The sequence below is a fragment of the Eulemur rufifrons genome, chromosome 21 (genome assembly GCF_041146395.1).
Source record: "Eulemur rufifrons isolate Redbay chromosome 21, OSU_ERuf_1, whole genome shotgun sequence".
Lineage (NCBI taxonomy): Eukaryota > Metazoa > Chordata > Mammalia > Primates > Lemuridae > Eulemur > Eulemur rufifrons.
The window spans coordinates 16,354,575-16,370,483 of record NC_091003.1 but is presented as its reverse complement, the minus strand read 5'-3'; the positions used below and the strand labels follow the sequence as shown (position 1 = coordinate 16,370,483).

The 15,909-nt window shown below is 41.3% G+C and overlaps 1 protein-coding gene across 1 annotated transcript in view; it reads left to right on the top strand.

Moving 5' to 3' along the window:
- Window positions 1-844: 844 nt before the first annotated feature.
- The window catches only part of RNF185 (ring finger protein 185), a 34,185-nt gene continuing 19,120 nt past the window's right edge, over window positions 845-15,909 (top strand). The window contains exon 1 of the mRNA XM_069497461.1: window positions 845-921. The gene's annotated coding sequence lies outside the window, so the exon portion shown is untranslated. The remainder of the gene's footprint in view (window positions 922-15,909) is intronic.

The following is a 15,909-nucleotide window of genomic DNA, read 5'->3' as shown; positions in this document are numbered from 1 at the left end:
ACATAGTCTCATTCTGTCGCCTGGGCTGGCTGAAGTGCAGTGGCTCTATCATAGCTCACTGCAGCCTTCAATCCCTGGGCTTAAGAGATCCAGGCGTTAGCCTGCCTGCCGGCCCTCAATGCACCTTATTAGGAATAACATGATTTTGACCCAGTATTGGTGATGTTAACTTTGATTCCCTTATTCAGCTAGGTTACACCTCTGTAACATTACTATTTTCCCTTTGTAATCACAAGTAATTTATGGGAGACACTTTTACTGTATAAACGTCCTATTTCTATAGTTTTACCAGTCATTAGTGATTTTCTAACTCCATCATGTTTATTAGTTGTCATTCTACTAAAAGGAAGAATTTCCCTTCTCCTCATTTATTTATTCACGTGTTTATGTCAGTAAAGACCCATGGATTACTACTGTATTCAATTAGTTATACTCTATTACTCTCATGTTCGTATTTCGATGCTGAAATTTCCCCAATTTGGCCAGTGGGATCTCCTTCAAGTTAGCTCCTGTGTCCTTTGACACATTCCCATCACTCTTAATACCATCAATCTTACATTCTGGTGCAACCAGCTATGTTCCAAGCTTATCCGGTATTTGCCGGAGTCAACCTTTTCTTCCAGAAGCCCCGACCCTAGGCTTTTTGAAAAGCCAACACATAGACGCCAAGTTTCTCCGCTTCCTGTCCGCAGGCGGAACCTTAGAGCTCCGGACCTTGGCCGGAACAGTGCAGCGGTCCAGCCTCTTCCGGTTGAGGCCGGAAGTCCCTCCGAGAGGAGCTGCTCTGCGTCAGGTGACTGGAGTCCGCGTAGGAGGGGTAGGAGGTCTTGCCCAATAGATTGACCTGACTGTAGGACTGGCCAGTAGGTGCGCAGATCGATCGGCTGGGCGCCCCGGGCAGCGTTAACTGAGCGGAGGCAGGTATGTGAGGGGCTGCGGTGGCGGCAGGGGTCGAGGTTGGGGGACGGGGGCGGGAGACCGAGTTCTGCCTTTCCCAGGGTTCAGGGGCTACGACGCTTGAGGGGACCCAGAGACGACAAGCTTGTCCTTGTCCCGGGGTCCTCCGCTTCAGAAGAGAGGTCGGGCTGGCGTTGTGGTCTTCCGTCCCATGATTACAGACTGGGGGAACTGAGGCCTTGACAAAGGAAAGGGCTCACCCTAATTCCCTTTCTGTCCGTAGTACGGGGCCGCCTCTCTCTTGTGGAAGTGTGTTCAACGTGTTTGCCCTAAGTGGAGAGGCAGAGGCCGGGGAGCGTGGTGAACAGATTTGGGCCGAGAGTAAGAGACCGCGGTTTGAGACTTTGTCACCTACAGCCACTTGTGCGTTCTGGGCCAAAACCTTTCCCCGTGCTGGGCCTCAATTTCCTTGTTTGTAAACCGGGGTAGTGTTGTTTAAAATGTGGTTCTCACACCATCTGCTTTGAAATCCCGTAGAATGGCGGTTTTACAGTGCGGGACTCAAATCAGACATACCTGAGTTAGAATGTGGGTAGGAACCTGGGAAACTGCGTTTTGAATTTATGCCTTGGAGGTCCTGTACATACTGATGTTTGAAGCCCATTGATCCTAAATGCCTTCCTGCTGTGAGTACTAGATATCCATTCTTCACTTTGAGGCAGCTGGAGCCAGTTCAGGAACTTTGAAAGAACTGGAAGGTTTAGCCCAGAAAAGAGAGCACTGGAAAGCAGCTGTTTTCAAAAACTGAAAAATTGTTATGGCGCAGAGGGCTTCCACGTCATCTTTGGGGCCGAAGAAGGCAGCACTAGGACTAACAGGTGGCTTCTATAGGAAGACAAGATTTTTACTTAATAGAAGAATCGTTAGAGGTGACCAGTGCTGCAATGGATTGCCTCCAAAGGAATGCCTGTCGAGGGAGGTGTACAGGTTAGATGGAGTCCTTTCCAACTTGAAAGTCTCTAAGTAGTTACTCTGAATATATGTGGTGCGGACTGTGCTCTCAGAGTAAATGTGACTTTTCATTTTTCTGCTCTCTTTTCTTGACATTTCCATACCCTCAGCCTACATCTCCTGTAAGTGAGGCCAACACATCTGACCTTATGTAATCTTTTCCTGGTTGTCATGTGCACCATCCTTCTTTTGGAGGACTTTGGAATGACCCAACATCTGCTAGAGGTGCCTTAGATGTTTGTTGAATGAATAAGTAAATAGGACCCCACCCCACAGGTTAGTAGCTTTTTTCTTGGAACAACTTGGAAATGCCTCTGAAGACTTTTGTGTTGGATCAGGAGAATCCAGTGAACTCCTTGGGTCATAGAATTGAGGAGTCTCAGTTGGGAGGGCACCTTGAGGTTGTTCAGGCCCGCTTTCTCCCTGTAACATAAACCCCTCTTTAATCCTCTCTCCAGCCATGTGTGTATAGATGTAAGAGAATTTTGCAGACTGTAGCCTAGCTTTCCATCCAGCATATAAAACCAGTCCTCTTTTGGATTTGTCTTGCCAATTCATCCTCAATTACATATAATCTGCAGATGATGCATCTAGCATATCTTTAGTTTTCTAATCAAACATCAAATTTCCATGTTTTGTGCTTTATAAAACTCTAAATCACTTTTCAACACCTGTTAGAATGCTTAAGAATGCTTGTGTTGTCTTATGGAGCAGAGGTTCCATATTATGACTCAATTTTGTTGACTTATTCTCTTCCCCCGCAAAATGGTTGGGGTTGATTTTTGTTGTTTTGGAGACAGGGTCTCGCTATGTTGACTGGGATAGAGTGCAATGGTATCATCATAGCTCACTACAACCTCACACTCCTGGGCTCAAGCAATCCTCCTGTCTCAGCCTCCTAGTAGCTGGGACTATAGGCATGCACCACCATGCCAGCTAATTTTTCCTCTTTTTGTAGAGATGGGATCTTGCTCTTCGGGCTGGTTTCGAACTCCTCACCTCAAGTGATCCTCCCGCCCCTTGGCCTCCCAAAGTGCTAGGATTACAGGCGTGAGCCATCATGCCCGGACCCCAGACTCTCTGTTTATCTACTTGTTTGTGTTTCCCAAGATTAAAAAAAAAAAGTTGTGAAATGCTTATTCAGGCGTTGGATAAAATGATCTTAATTTGTTGGAGTTTTAAAAACTTCTCAATCTGAAAATTTCCTTTTAAAGAAGTACATGAATTGGCATTTTCGTAAGTATGTTTTTCTGGCCACTGGTCTGCCTGAAAAAAAGGGTTTGATGGTAAAAATAAGTTTGGGGAAAGCTATATACTGTTATCTTTTCTTGGAGCTTCTCAGTATATATTAAGAGTACCACATTAAAGGCACTGAGAGGCCTTGCAATAAAGAAATGTGCTTTACAAGCCAGGATAATAACTTGTTTCATTTGTGTAATCTGACATTGCCAAACTTATTTGATGTGAAACCTTTTGTTTGTTTGTCTTATTTAATTGAAGCATACATTGGCAAATTCTGTCCTAGAGCAAGGGTCTGCATATTATAGTCCATGCTTGTTTTTGCATGGCCTGTGACCTTTACATTCGTAAAGGTGGGGAATAAAGTAAAAGAAGAACAGTATTTCATGACATGGCAATTATAGGAAAATCAAATTTCAGTGTCCTTGTTAGCCACACCCATTTATTTACATAGTGTCTTTGGCTGCTTTAATGCTACAGCAATGGAGTTGATCATATGGTCCACAAAACCTAAAGTATTTACTATATGGCCCTTTACAGAAAAAATTTGCCAACCCCTGGACTTGCATTATGTATGTTGTTTATTAACTTTTTATTTTAAAATAATTTTAGACTTGGAAAGAAACTTGTAAAAATAATACACAAACTTCCTGTACACCCTTCACCTAACTTCCCCTAATATTAACACTGTACATAACTATATTGAAATTATCTAAACGAGAAATTTAACATTGATATAATACTACTAACTAATCTAGAGACTTTATTCAAATTATGCCATTTGTCCCACTTACAACCTTTTTCTGTCCCAAGACCAATCCAGGATCCCACATCACATTTAGTTGTCAAGTCTCCTTAGTCTCTTCCAATCTGGGACAGTTCCTCAATCTTTTTTTGTCTTTCATGACTATAAACTTTTGAAGAGGACTGGCCAATTGTTTTGTAGAATGCTCTCAGTTTTCTTTCTTTTTTTTTTTTTTTTTTTTAGATATAATTCACATAACATAAAATTCACCGTTTTAAAGTGTACAGTTCAGTGATTTTTAGTATATTCACACAGTTGTATACTCATCACTGCTAATTCTGGAACATTTCATTACCCCAAAAAGAAACCCTGTACATGTTAGCAGTCACTGTCTATTCTCTCTTCCCATCTCCTGGCAACCACTAATCTCCTTTCTGTCTCTGGATTTGCCTATTCTGGACATTTAATATAAATGGAGTCATACAGTATGTGGCCTTTTGTGTCTGGCATCTTTTATTAAGCATAATGTTTTCAAGGTTCATCCATGTTGTAGTATATATCAGTGCTTCATTCCTTTTTATTGCTCAATAACATTGCATTGTAGGGATATACCACATTTTGTTTATCCATCAGTTTATTAGTTGATTGACGTTTAGATTGTTTCCACTTTTTGGTAATTATGAATTACCAAACATGAACATTCATGTGCAAGTACAAGTTATTTGAACATATTTTCAGTACTTTTGGATGTATATCTAGGAGTGGGATTGCTGGGTCATATGAAAACTCTATGTTTAACTTTTTGAGGACCTGCTAAAATATTTTCCGTAGCAGCCACACTATTTTACATTCCCACTAACAATTTATGAGGATTCCAGTTTCTCTACATCCTCAACAACACTCATCGCCCATTTTAAAAAATTTTATCTGTCGTAGTGGTTATGAAGTGGTATCTCGCTGTAGTTTTGATTTGCATTTCCCTAATGACTAGTGAACATCCTTTCATGTGCTTATTGGCCACCTGTGTATCTTATTTGGATAATTGTCTGTTCAGATCCTTTGCCCATTTTGTAATTGTGTTATTTTTCATAATGTACAATTTTGAATATAAATATTCAAAAAGTTTGCAGACCCCCTGAAGCCCCTTGAAGTAACTCAGAGTGAGCTGAACTGCAGAATCTCAGGCAATGTCAGTAACTCCCTTATCTGAATGTAGTTGGGTTTGGACATGCTGAAGCACAAAATAAGTTGTCCATTTGAGGCTTCTGATCATGCAGAGTTGGGGTGGCCGTGGTCAAGTGAAAGGGGTACTACTCGTGTCCAGAAACTACAGCATCATCCAAGATGTGATAAGACCACTTGGGGATCCTTATGTTTGGGAACTACTCTGGTGTTTGATTATAGGCAGGGAGTAGAGGAGTCAGTGGTGGTTTGGAATGCTCGGGATAATCTTTGGCAGCTAGCTGCTCATGACTATAGAACTTCTAGAGCGCCCAGGCCTATCTTGACTCCCCAGCATTTGGCTGTAACCAGACTATCTTGGACAGGTACTTTAAAACAAACAAAAACCCTAGTAATTTAAATTGTGAAAGTAATATATGCTCATTTTAGACATTTTGGAAAATACAGAAAAACTTCCCTCTCCCTCACCCTAATCATCCCTAGCTCCAATGTCTAAAGAGAGCCTTTGTTGGGGTTGTTATATTTCCTTCTTGTTTCCCACCACCACTGGGCACATTTTTAATGGTTGAATCATTCACCATGTAGAGTTGCATATCTTGCTTTTTCCTATTAACATTGTAATGTTAATGTCTCCATGTTTGCAAGACTCTTCTGTAAGCTTTACTTCTTTTGAGACAGGGTCTCACTCTATCGCCCAGGCTAGAGTGCAGTGGTGTCCTCATAGCTCACTGCAGCCTCAAATTCCTGGGCTCAAGCGATCCTACTGCCTCAGCTTCTGGAGTAGCTGGGACTACAGGTGTGCACACCTAGCTAATTTTTCTATTTTTTTGTAAAGATGGAGTCTCACTCCTGCTCAGGCTAGTTTTAAGTCTTATTGTGTAGACGTAATGTGTATAACGTGCACTCAGCATGTTCTTAGTAAACTACAGTTTTGATATTTTATAAGGAGCACAGATTTTCTTAAAAAAACTTTTTTATTGTGGTAAAATATGCATAACATAAAATGTACCATTTTAACCATTTTTAAGGGTACAATTCAGTGGCATTAAGTACATTCACAATATTGTATAACCATCACCACTATTTCCAGAACTTTTTCATCACTCCAAACAGAAATTCTGTACCCATTAAGCAATAACTCCTTGTTCTCCCCTCCCCTCAGCTCCAGGTTAACCTCTAATCCACTTTCTGTCTCTGAATTTGCCTACTCTAGATATTTCTAAAAAGGGAATCACACAATATGTGAACTTTTGTGGGATTATGGGAGTTTTTCCCAATTTTTTTATTGTAGTAAAATACACGTAAAATTTGCCATCTTAACCATTTTTAAGTGTACAGGTCAGTGGTTTTAAGTACACTCATATTTTTGTGGAAACATCATCACCATTATCTCCAGAACTGTTTCATTTTGCAAAACCGAAACTTTACACCCACTAAACAACAATTCCCTGTTCTGTCTACCCCCAGCTTCTGCCACCCACCATTCTGCTTTCTGTCTCTCTGATTTGACTACTCTGAGTATCTCATATAAGTGGAATGATACAATATTTGTCTTTTTGTGACTGGCTTATTTCACTTAGGGTAGTATCCTCAAGGTTCATCCACATTGTAGCATATGTCAGAATTTCCTTCTTGTTGTTGTTGTTGGGTTTTTTTTTGTTTTTTTTTCTTTTTTTGGAGACAGAGTCTCACTCTGTTGCCCAGGCTAGAGTGCCATGGCATCAGCCTAGCTTACAGCACCTCAAACTCCTGGGCTCAAGCAATCCTTCTGCCTCAGCCTCCTGAGCAGCTGGGACTACAAGCATGCACCACCATGCCCGGCTAATTTTTTGTCTCTGTATATATTTTTTTAGTTGTCCAGCTAATTTCTTTCTATTTTTAGTAGAGACGGGGTCTCGCTCTTGCTCAGGCTGGTCTCGAACTCCTGACCTCGAGCAATCCTCCCGCCTCAGCCTCCCAGAGTGCTAGGATTACAAGTGTGAGCCACCACTCCTGGCCTTTTTTTTTTTGAGATAGGATCTCACTATATTGCCTAGGCTGGTCTCAAACTCCTGAGCTTAAGGGATCCTCCCACCTCAGCCTCTTGAGTAACTGGGACTACAGGCACACACCACCACTGCACCCAACTTGAATTCTCTTCCTTTGTAAGGCTGACTAATATTCCATTGTAAGTATTTGCCTCGTTTTGCTTATCCATTCATCTGTTGATAGACACTTGTATCGCTTTCATGTTTTAGCTATTGTGAATAATGCTGCTCTAAAAATGCATGTACAGATACCTCGTTGAGACCTTGCTTTCAATTCTCTAGGTGCATACCCAGAAGTAGAGAATTGTTGGATCACATGGTAATTCTGTTTTTAATTTTTTGAGGAACCTCCATGCTAATTTCCACAGCAGCTGCACCATTTTACATTCCTACCAACGGTACACAAGGATTCCATTTGTCTACATCCTCACCAAAACTTGATGTTTTTTGTTTTTTTGATTATAACCATCCTAATGGGTGTGAGGTATTTCATTGTGCTTTTGATTTGCATTTCCCTAATGAATAATGATGTTGAATACCTTTACATGTGGTATTCAACCACATGTAAATACCATTTTTGGCCAGTGATATATTTTCTTTGAAGAAATGTCTATTCAAGCCCTTTGCCAGCCTTTGGGTTGTTTTTGTTGTTGAGTTTTAGAAGTTCTCTATATATTTTGGATTTTAATCCTTTATCAGATATATAATATGATTTGCAAATAATTTCTCCCATCCCATTGGTTGCTGTTTTACTCTGTTGATAGTGTCCATTGATGTATAGAATTTTAAAATTTTTATGAAATCCAATATGTCTTTTTTTCTTCTGTTATCTGTGCCTTTGGTGTCAATCCAAGAAATCGTTGCCAGAAATGTAGTTTTTAAAGTAGGGACCAAGTGGCTTCTGGTTTAAAATTCTCAGAGATGGCCCTAACTGCTACTTGGCTGTCATTACCCTTCTTCTCTGCTATTAACATCTGCTAGAGATGACATGGGTCTCTCCGCATTTCATTGGCCATTGGGAACAAAGCACCTGAGTGGTAGATCCTTGTCCCACAGCTAGCCTGGGACATGCAAAGATCAAAAGCAGCACTTCTATGGTCATTGAGCTAGGTTGTGCCTACTTCTGTGGAAATGGCCTAGGGGACCAGCTGGCCATTCCACCCTGGGACCAGTCACCAGGTTGATTCCCAACATAGTCTTTATACCACTTGACTGTTTAATATCCACTCTCCCAATTGCTCCTCAGAAGTGCCTTGTGATGTAGGTATGGTGGGAGGGTTTAAAGATGGACAGCTCTCTGAATACGGAAGTGGATCCTGGGCAAAGCCCAAGAAAGTGTCTTGTTTTTCTTAACACTGTCATATCCATTGAGGCACCTCTCAGTGTGAGAAGCTTTTTTTTTTTTAAAGGTTAAATTCTGACTTGAGGGCGGAACCAGAACCTTCTGTGATTTATTTTTATCATTAAGCGTAGTAGTGTGCATTCTCTAAATGTTTACCAAACTGTACTGTCAATAAACATAATTAATGGAGGTGGCTCAGGACACAAGTCTGATTTGTAAAAGTTGATATTATATATTATTCAAAATGGTGTCATTTTGGTTTTATTATTTTTAACACAATTGGTCCTCCTCAGGACCTCCTATTGAAAGAAGTGAGATTGTTGTTTTGTCAAGTATATGCTGGGTGTTATTAAACTCTTAGTTTTCTTCTTAATTGGTTAAATTTTGTCAACCTCATTCATTTTTTTATATTCTACCTTCAGAATATTTTAGAGGTCTTTAGCTCAACTTCAGGTGAAATCTGGATTAATGCGATTTTTATAGAATCAGAATTAATGAGGTTTCTCTGATTGCAAGCAAACAAAAGTGAAACCCTTATTTTGTAAACTTTTGTCATAACAAAGGTAGGACAGGAACAATTATCCCCATTTGCTGGTGAAGACGCTGGGCTAGTGAGTGGCAGAGCTGAGCCTCAGACTAAGTCCTCTGGCTCCAGATTGTCCCTTGCACTGTGTGTTATACTAGAAATCCACAACCCTTAACTAGAGGCTGTCCAACCTGAAGAGCTTTTCTTTAACATAATATTTTCCTCAGCTATGTTGGTTTGAATTGAAATTGGCAAATCCCATCATTCATTCCCATAAATTTATCAAACATCTACTTCCTATCAGGCAGGCCCTAGGAGGTAACTCACTAGAGTGGGCAGTAGTTTAGTGAATAATTAATCTTCTGTGTGAGTAGTGTTATTTCTAATAGAGGTGGGTACCAATCTGGGAAAACTTGAACCTTCTGGTTGCAAATCCCTGATTTTGTTTTTTTTTTTTTCATTTGCTTAAGAGTTTTGGGCAACATTTTTTTTTTTTAAAGTACTAACTCTAAAACAGTTTTGTAACATTTCTAGTTCTGACAAACATAATCACTGAAAAATGTTTTGGTCTTGTAAAACTGATTTTCTACAACTTCAGTTGGCTAGATTGATTTCATATTGAATTGTGCTGTTTCTAAGTGCTCCTGGGCATCAGCTCCATCAGTCCCCACATTTATGAGGTGCCTGGCCCTGTGCTGAGTAAGGCACCTGGAAGCTGGGTCTGGGCTTGAGGAGACACAGATCACTGAGGTTAAGCACTTTGCCTTGGGGTTGGGAAGCTTTGCCTCTGACTGGTTCTGTGACCATGGGCAAATGATCTGACTACTCTGAGTCTTAATTTAACATCCTGAGGTTGTTAAATGATGCTAAGGATGATATAGTAGTGTTTACCTTGAGGTGGACAGTAAAGTTTAAAAGAGATAATTCATGTAAAGGGCTGAGCAAAGTATTAGCTGATGTTATTCATAGTGATAAGAAATATAACTGTGAAGAAATATCAAGTGCCCCTGATTTCAACACTTTTGGGGAAAATCTGATTTTGTCTGGATCAAACTGAGTATGTCCCATTCTAGATTTCCTCTCGTGGCATAAACATCCACAGTGCTGATGTCTCACCTACTCTGCCTTCAAGGAACGATGCTTACTCAGAAAGAGAAGTTGTGACTCATTCATTGAACAAATTAACCAAGTGCCTGCTGATTGCATGGCTCTGTGGGGAATGTAAAGAAAGAACACACTTTCAGTGAACTCAGAGAGAGCCCTTACAAGGGAGGGGAGTTAACATTTCTTGAGCACTTAACTATGTGCCAGCCCCTTACTGTTTTTGTCTCTTTAATTCTTAGAACTGTCTTGTGAAGCAGGTAATAGCCCCGTTTTCACAGATCAGTGAAACAAAGGCTCAGAGAGAAAATAGCTTGTCTGAAGTCACAGAAAAAGTGGCAGAGCTGAGATTTGAACTCAGAGCTATCAGATTCCTCTGTGCCATGCTAGTTTTTAAGAACGACAGTCCATAAAAAGTTAAGGAACAATTTAAAGTAATGATATAAGGATGACAAAGACCAGTCTCTTGGATGACCTTTAAAAGTTTGTGCCAGTGGTAGTCCAGATCCCATTTCACCCTTTTTTTTTTCCCATGAAACCTGGTAATCTTTAAGAAAAATCATTGATGCATAAAACTCAACAAATGAACAAAACACCCTTTGGATTCAGAAATAGTGGAAGAAAATATGAAAAAATAGGAACAGCTGACCCTAGAATCCCTACTCAAATATGTGTTATAGTTGGAAATTGCTGTATCTCTAGGGCCTAGCATAGTGTGCGGAACATAATGGATCTTAATAGCTAATTAGTAAGTGAATTAGTGAATTTAAAGTATCTTCCCCAGGCTGCCAAAATTACACCATATTTGTCATTTGATTTGGCATACATTCTCTTTTGAAAACATCCATGTCATTGTCAAGGATGTGGGGAAACAAACGGTCTTATATATTTCTCATGGGAATGTAAATTGGGACATCATTTCTGGAGGGTGTTTGGCACTATCAAATTTACAAATATAGATACAATTTGACCCTGCAGTTCTACTTCTAGGATTTATCCTAAAGGTATATAGCCTAGCATCATTGGTCTCCAAGGTGGGGAACAGGGAGACTGGGTTCCAGAGATGGGAGAGAGACATTGCAATCTATATCCTTTTATACCTTTTGAATTTGAGCCATGTAAATGTGTACTTATTAAAAACTAAACCAATAACATTTTAAAATGCTAAAATTTCTGAGATAGTCACTACTCTTAGGATCAATCACACCTAATCAAATTGTTTTCCTTTTTGAACTCTACTGAAGATATGGAACCTTTAACATTTTTCCGTATTTTTTCTGAGTATTAACAGAGTACTCAGCCTGAGCAACAATAGTGAAATCCTGTCTTTTTAAAAAAAGTTTTTTTTTTTAAATTAGCTCAGTGTGGTGGTCCATGCCTGTAGTCCTAGCTGCCTGGGAGGCCAAGGCAGGAGGATTGCTTGAGCCCAGGAGTTTGAAGTTGCAGTGAGCTGTGATCACACCACTTCACTCTAGCCTGGGCAACAGAGTGAGATCCTATCTCTTAAAAAAACTGGCCAGGCACAGTGGTTCACACCTGTAATCCTAACACTTTGGAAGCCTGAGGATTGCTTTGAGAACAGGAGTTTAAGACTAGCCTGGGCAACATAGTGAGACCTGGTCTCTACAAAAAATTAAAACAAAACACAGTGCTGACTATGGAAAAAGTAGGAAGTAGAAGTAAGTTTTTAAAAATGCTTAAGAAATTTATCCATAATTCCATCATCGTCCAGAGACCACTACAGTTAATATTTTTGGCCTTTTTTTTTTCTTTTTAACCTGTTGATATCATATAATATTTTCAATTTTGTATATAATTTTGCATCCTGCTTTTTTTACTTAAAATTATGTCATGTAATTAAGATTCCTATGTAAGCAAAATCTATGGAAGCATTATTTTTAGTGGCTGTGTAATCTGTCATGTGGATGTACCAGTTTACTTAGCCAGGGAGTGGGAGCTGGATGAGTAGAGAAAGAGACGTTAAAATCATGGAGCCCTTTGGAAAGTTGGTGGGTCTGGTTGAGGTGTCCCAATAGGGAGTATAAGCTAGGCAGGCCAGGCCTAAAGGGCACTAGGAATCGTTTCTTCCTACTTCAGTCCTGGCCCTTGTTACCATCCCTATACGTGCCCTGGGCCCCAGCTGCACTGAACTCAGCACAGTGAATTGTCCTCTTGTCCCATGGGCTGTGTCTGCATTGTCCCCAGCATCCCCTGCCCTCAAGTACTGTATACACACCTCTGTCAGTGCCCAGTACACTGGGTTGCCTGTTGGTTTACTTGTCTGCAAACCTTTAGACTGAGACCTTTTATCTATGTATTGTCAATGCCTGGCAAATAATAGAATCTTTAATAAATCTTTGAAGGTAGGGGTGGAGTTGGTTGAGTAAATAGAGAGATTAGAGAGTTCCAGAGAAAAGGACCAGTGTAGCCCCAAGGAAAAGAGGCCAGTCCCCTCATCCTTCTCTGTTCTTCTGATCCTGAAAGGCCATTCATGCCCTTGGTCCTGTAATTGAGGGCCAGGTCTCTGTGGGCTAGCCTTAGACACCATTTAGACTCTAAAATTTTAGAATGATTTCTTTGTGTTCTAAGTTCCAATCAACTTACATTTCTTCCCACTCCAACATTCTGTGAGTGTGATGTAGACATTCTTGGAATGTAGGTCCCATCTCTGCCTGCATGTGGCATAGCAGCAGTCTAATGAGTGGCGCAGACAGTCTCAGATATGCCGAGGTTCCTGGCAGAAAGCTTCTGTATGAATAAGCATGTGCCCACAGGAACAGCACCTCTGCTGATATCACTCAAATTTGTAATCTTCATAACTAAGATCAACATTTCTAGGTGCCTCTGTGCATCCTGGTCCAGGAATTCTTAAAGGTGTAGAGAAGACAGATTATGAATTCCTTCAGTTCTCTAGAACCTGAGAACTGAACACAAGAATGCTACGAAGAGATTTCCTCAGGTCAAGTTCCCTGGTGGTTCCTGCAGGAATATTCAACTCGTGTTCTCTCACTTGCTCAGTTCCTGTGAGGTGGGCCAGGGCAAGTATTAATAGATCAAAGGCCAGTTCTGGAAAGGTAATAGGTGTGAGGGTGTTGGGTAAGTCAACTTCAGCTTCCAGGCTCTGTGTTCATAAGGAATCATTAAGTACTGCAAATCTGCTTTAGTCCTAGCACCATGTGTCACCTTGGATGTCTCAAAGTTAGGAATGTTTATCAAAACTGGGTGTAAACTTGTTAAATGATCAGCTGTGTCCCAGAAGGACCAAATGCTAGGTGTTCTGAGATCTGGGCAGACTTGTCCCCTACTCCCCAAGTTTATCTGACCTCTCTCGTAGTCCCTGTGGATTGTAGATGGAATTGTACATTTTGAAGGGCAAGCCCTGAGGTTACTGTCTCTCTCACACACTATTTTTTGTACTGATATTGCTTTATGCTTTTAGTAGAATTTTGTCCTGTTCTAGAGCTTGGTTTCTAAAGCTGTTTGTCAGAGAATCATCTAGGGTGGTGGTGGTGGGGACACATTACAAATATATAGATTCTTAGGCCCAATCCAGGTTCAGATCTATTTAAATTACTGAAGGGTGTGGCAACATCTGTCTAGGGGGTGGATGAGGGTACTTGTTTAGGAAAAACAAGCAAAATACAGCTGAGTTTGTTGGAGCCCCTTGTTAAGGATTCTCTCAGTTATCTATGGGCGTTTCTTAACTTCTGTACTAGACTCCAGGTCCTCAACTTTGTCTTGCTTTTCTTTATGACTCCTCCACAGTTGGTAACACCAGACCTCAAATGTAGTTGACCCTGGAAAACTGTTGGATGAATGGATGAGTGATGAGTTTGCTCTACACGCACTTCAAAGAGTATAAAAGTTACAACATTGCACAGTGAATTTGAGGGAAAACAAAGACCAGGTATTTAATTTTTTAAAGCTGCATAAATGGGGTAACATACAAGAATGAAAAGAGGCCTGGCTCAGTGGCTCACACCTATAATGCTAGCACTTTGGGAGTCTGAGGCAGGAGGATCACTGGAGGCCAGGAGTTCAAGACCAGCTTGAGCAAGAGCAAGACCTTGTCTCTACAAAAAAAAAAAAAAGAAAAATTAGCAGGGTGTGGTGACATGTGCCTGTAGTCCAAGCTACTCAGAAGGCTGAGGCAGGAAGGTTGCCTGAGCCCAGGAGCTTGAGGCTGCAGCGAGCTATGATGACACCACTGCATTCTAGCCTGGGCAACAGAGCAAGACCCTGTCCCAAAAAAGGGGGTCGGGGGCAAGGGGGAAGAGTGCTGATGCTGTGTTAGGAAGTATGAATTTGTTATTGTATGGTAGCCTGGCCCTAGGCAAGTCCTCTAACCTCTAGTCTTATTTTACAGATGAGGACATTAGGCCTCATCTCCTCAGATGAGGAGCAAAAGCAGTGATAAGTGTGAATATGATTTGAAAAGTGGAAAGTGGGTTCAGTCAGGGTTGAAGAATGGGCATGGTAGGGACAAGAACACAGAACCAGCCACAACAAGGTTGCTATGTGGGCAGGTCAAAGTCCATAGGCCCTTCAGGGATCAGGAGAGATTTTAGCAGACGGCACATGGGTATGCTCAGGGCCTGACTCTTTTTTACTTTGTCCCATCCTGAGCTGGCCAGGGAGAGCCCTCTATTCTTTGGGCCACTGTCCCAGTCCTGCTGGGCCCATATGAAGCTGTGGCTACATTCGTTTGTTCTGCAGGTGCTCAGTAGACAGTCTCCAGGGAAGGCTGCTCATCTCTGCCATGCAACCCCGATGTGGTGAGGTTTGTGTGCCTGGGGGTAGGGAGGAGGTGAGGCTAGGAACTAGGACCAGTGTGCGGCTCTGGGGCCCAGGATATGTTGCAAAGAGAGGTTTGTGAGCAGCAGGACTGGGAGTTGACCAAAACCAGTCATGCATGCCCACACCTATTCACTCAGCAAATATTTGAGTGCCTACTAGGATGAGCCTCTACAGCACAGGTAGGGACCATGTATTTAGTCTACTAAGAATTAGAATGAAAAAGAAAAACAAGCAAACAAAAAAAACCTTAAAGCTGAAGTTATTTTAAAAAAGTAAAGAGAATGAGAATGATGAGGTCTACCTGGATTTGAGACATGCAAGCCTGCCCCAGTGCCAGGGCTGCCACTCTTTGCAAACTCTGAGCTGACCTGTTAATGTCCCCTGACCTTTCCCACTCCATCATCTGCCTTGACCCGGGTTGCCCCTTATGCCTGAGTGTAGGAGTAGGGGCCGTACAGAGCCTTGTTAGGTCCAGGGAGTGTGGATGGCAGTGGACCAGGTAAGTGATGTGTGTGTGTGTGTACCTCCCCTGCAGCAACAGCACCCTCCTACCTTGGTGGGCCCTGCAGGTCCCTGTGTTATCTCACACGCCCACCTCAGTAGCCATGTAGGAGGTATGATACCCTCATATTTCAGGTGAAAGAGTCAAGCCATCGAGGGATCTACCAGGGCCGCATGGACCATCTGTGGTGGAGCTAGGACTTGAACTCAGAGTTTAGGATTTGGGGAAAAGTGGGACATTGGAGAAATTTTTTTAAAATGTTAGTCTTTTGTCTGGTTTCAATTCAAAAGTAATACATGTAAAAATGTCAGTTTTGTAAACTTTGAGGACTTAGAAAGTGTAAGTCATAACCTGTAAGCTCCTACCAATACAAAGATAATCCCTATTAATAGGTTGGTATGTTCTTCCACATTTTTAAAGACATTTTCTAATATTTATATTTATTATTGTAACAAATGTAATATACTTAGATTTTATGATTTCCTTTTTAAAGATGTTATGTAAAAGTAATATTTGTTATTAAATATTAAAATAGGACAA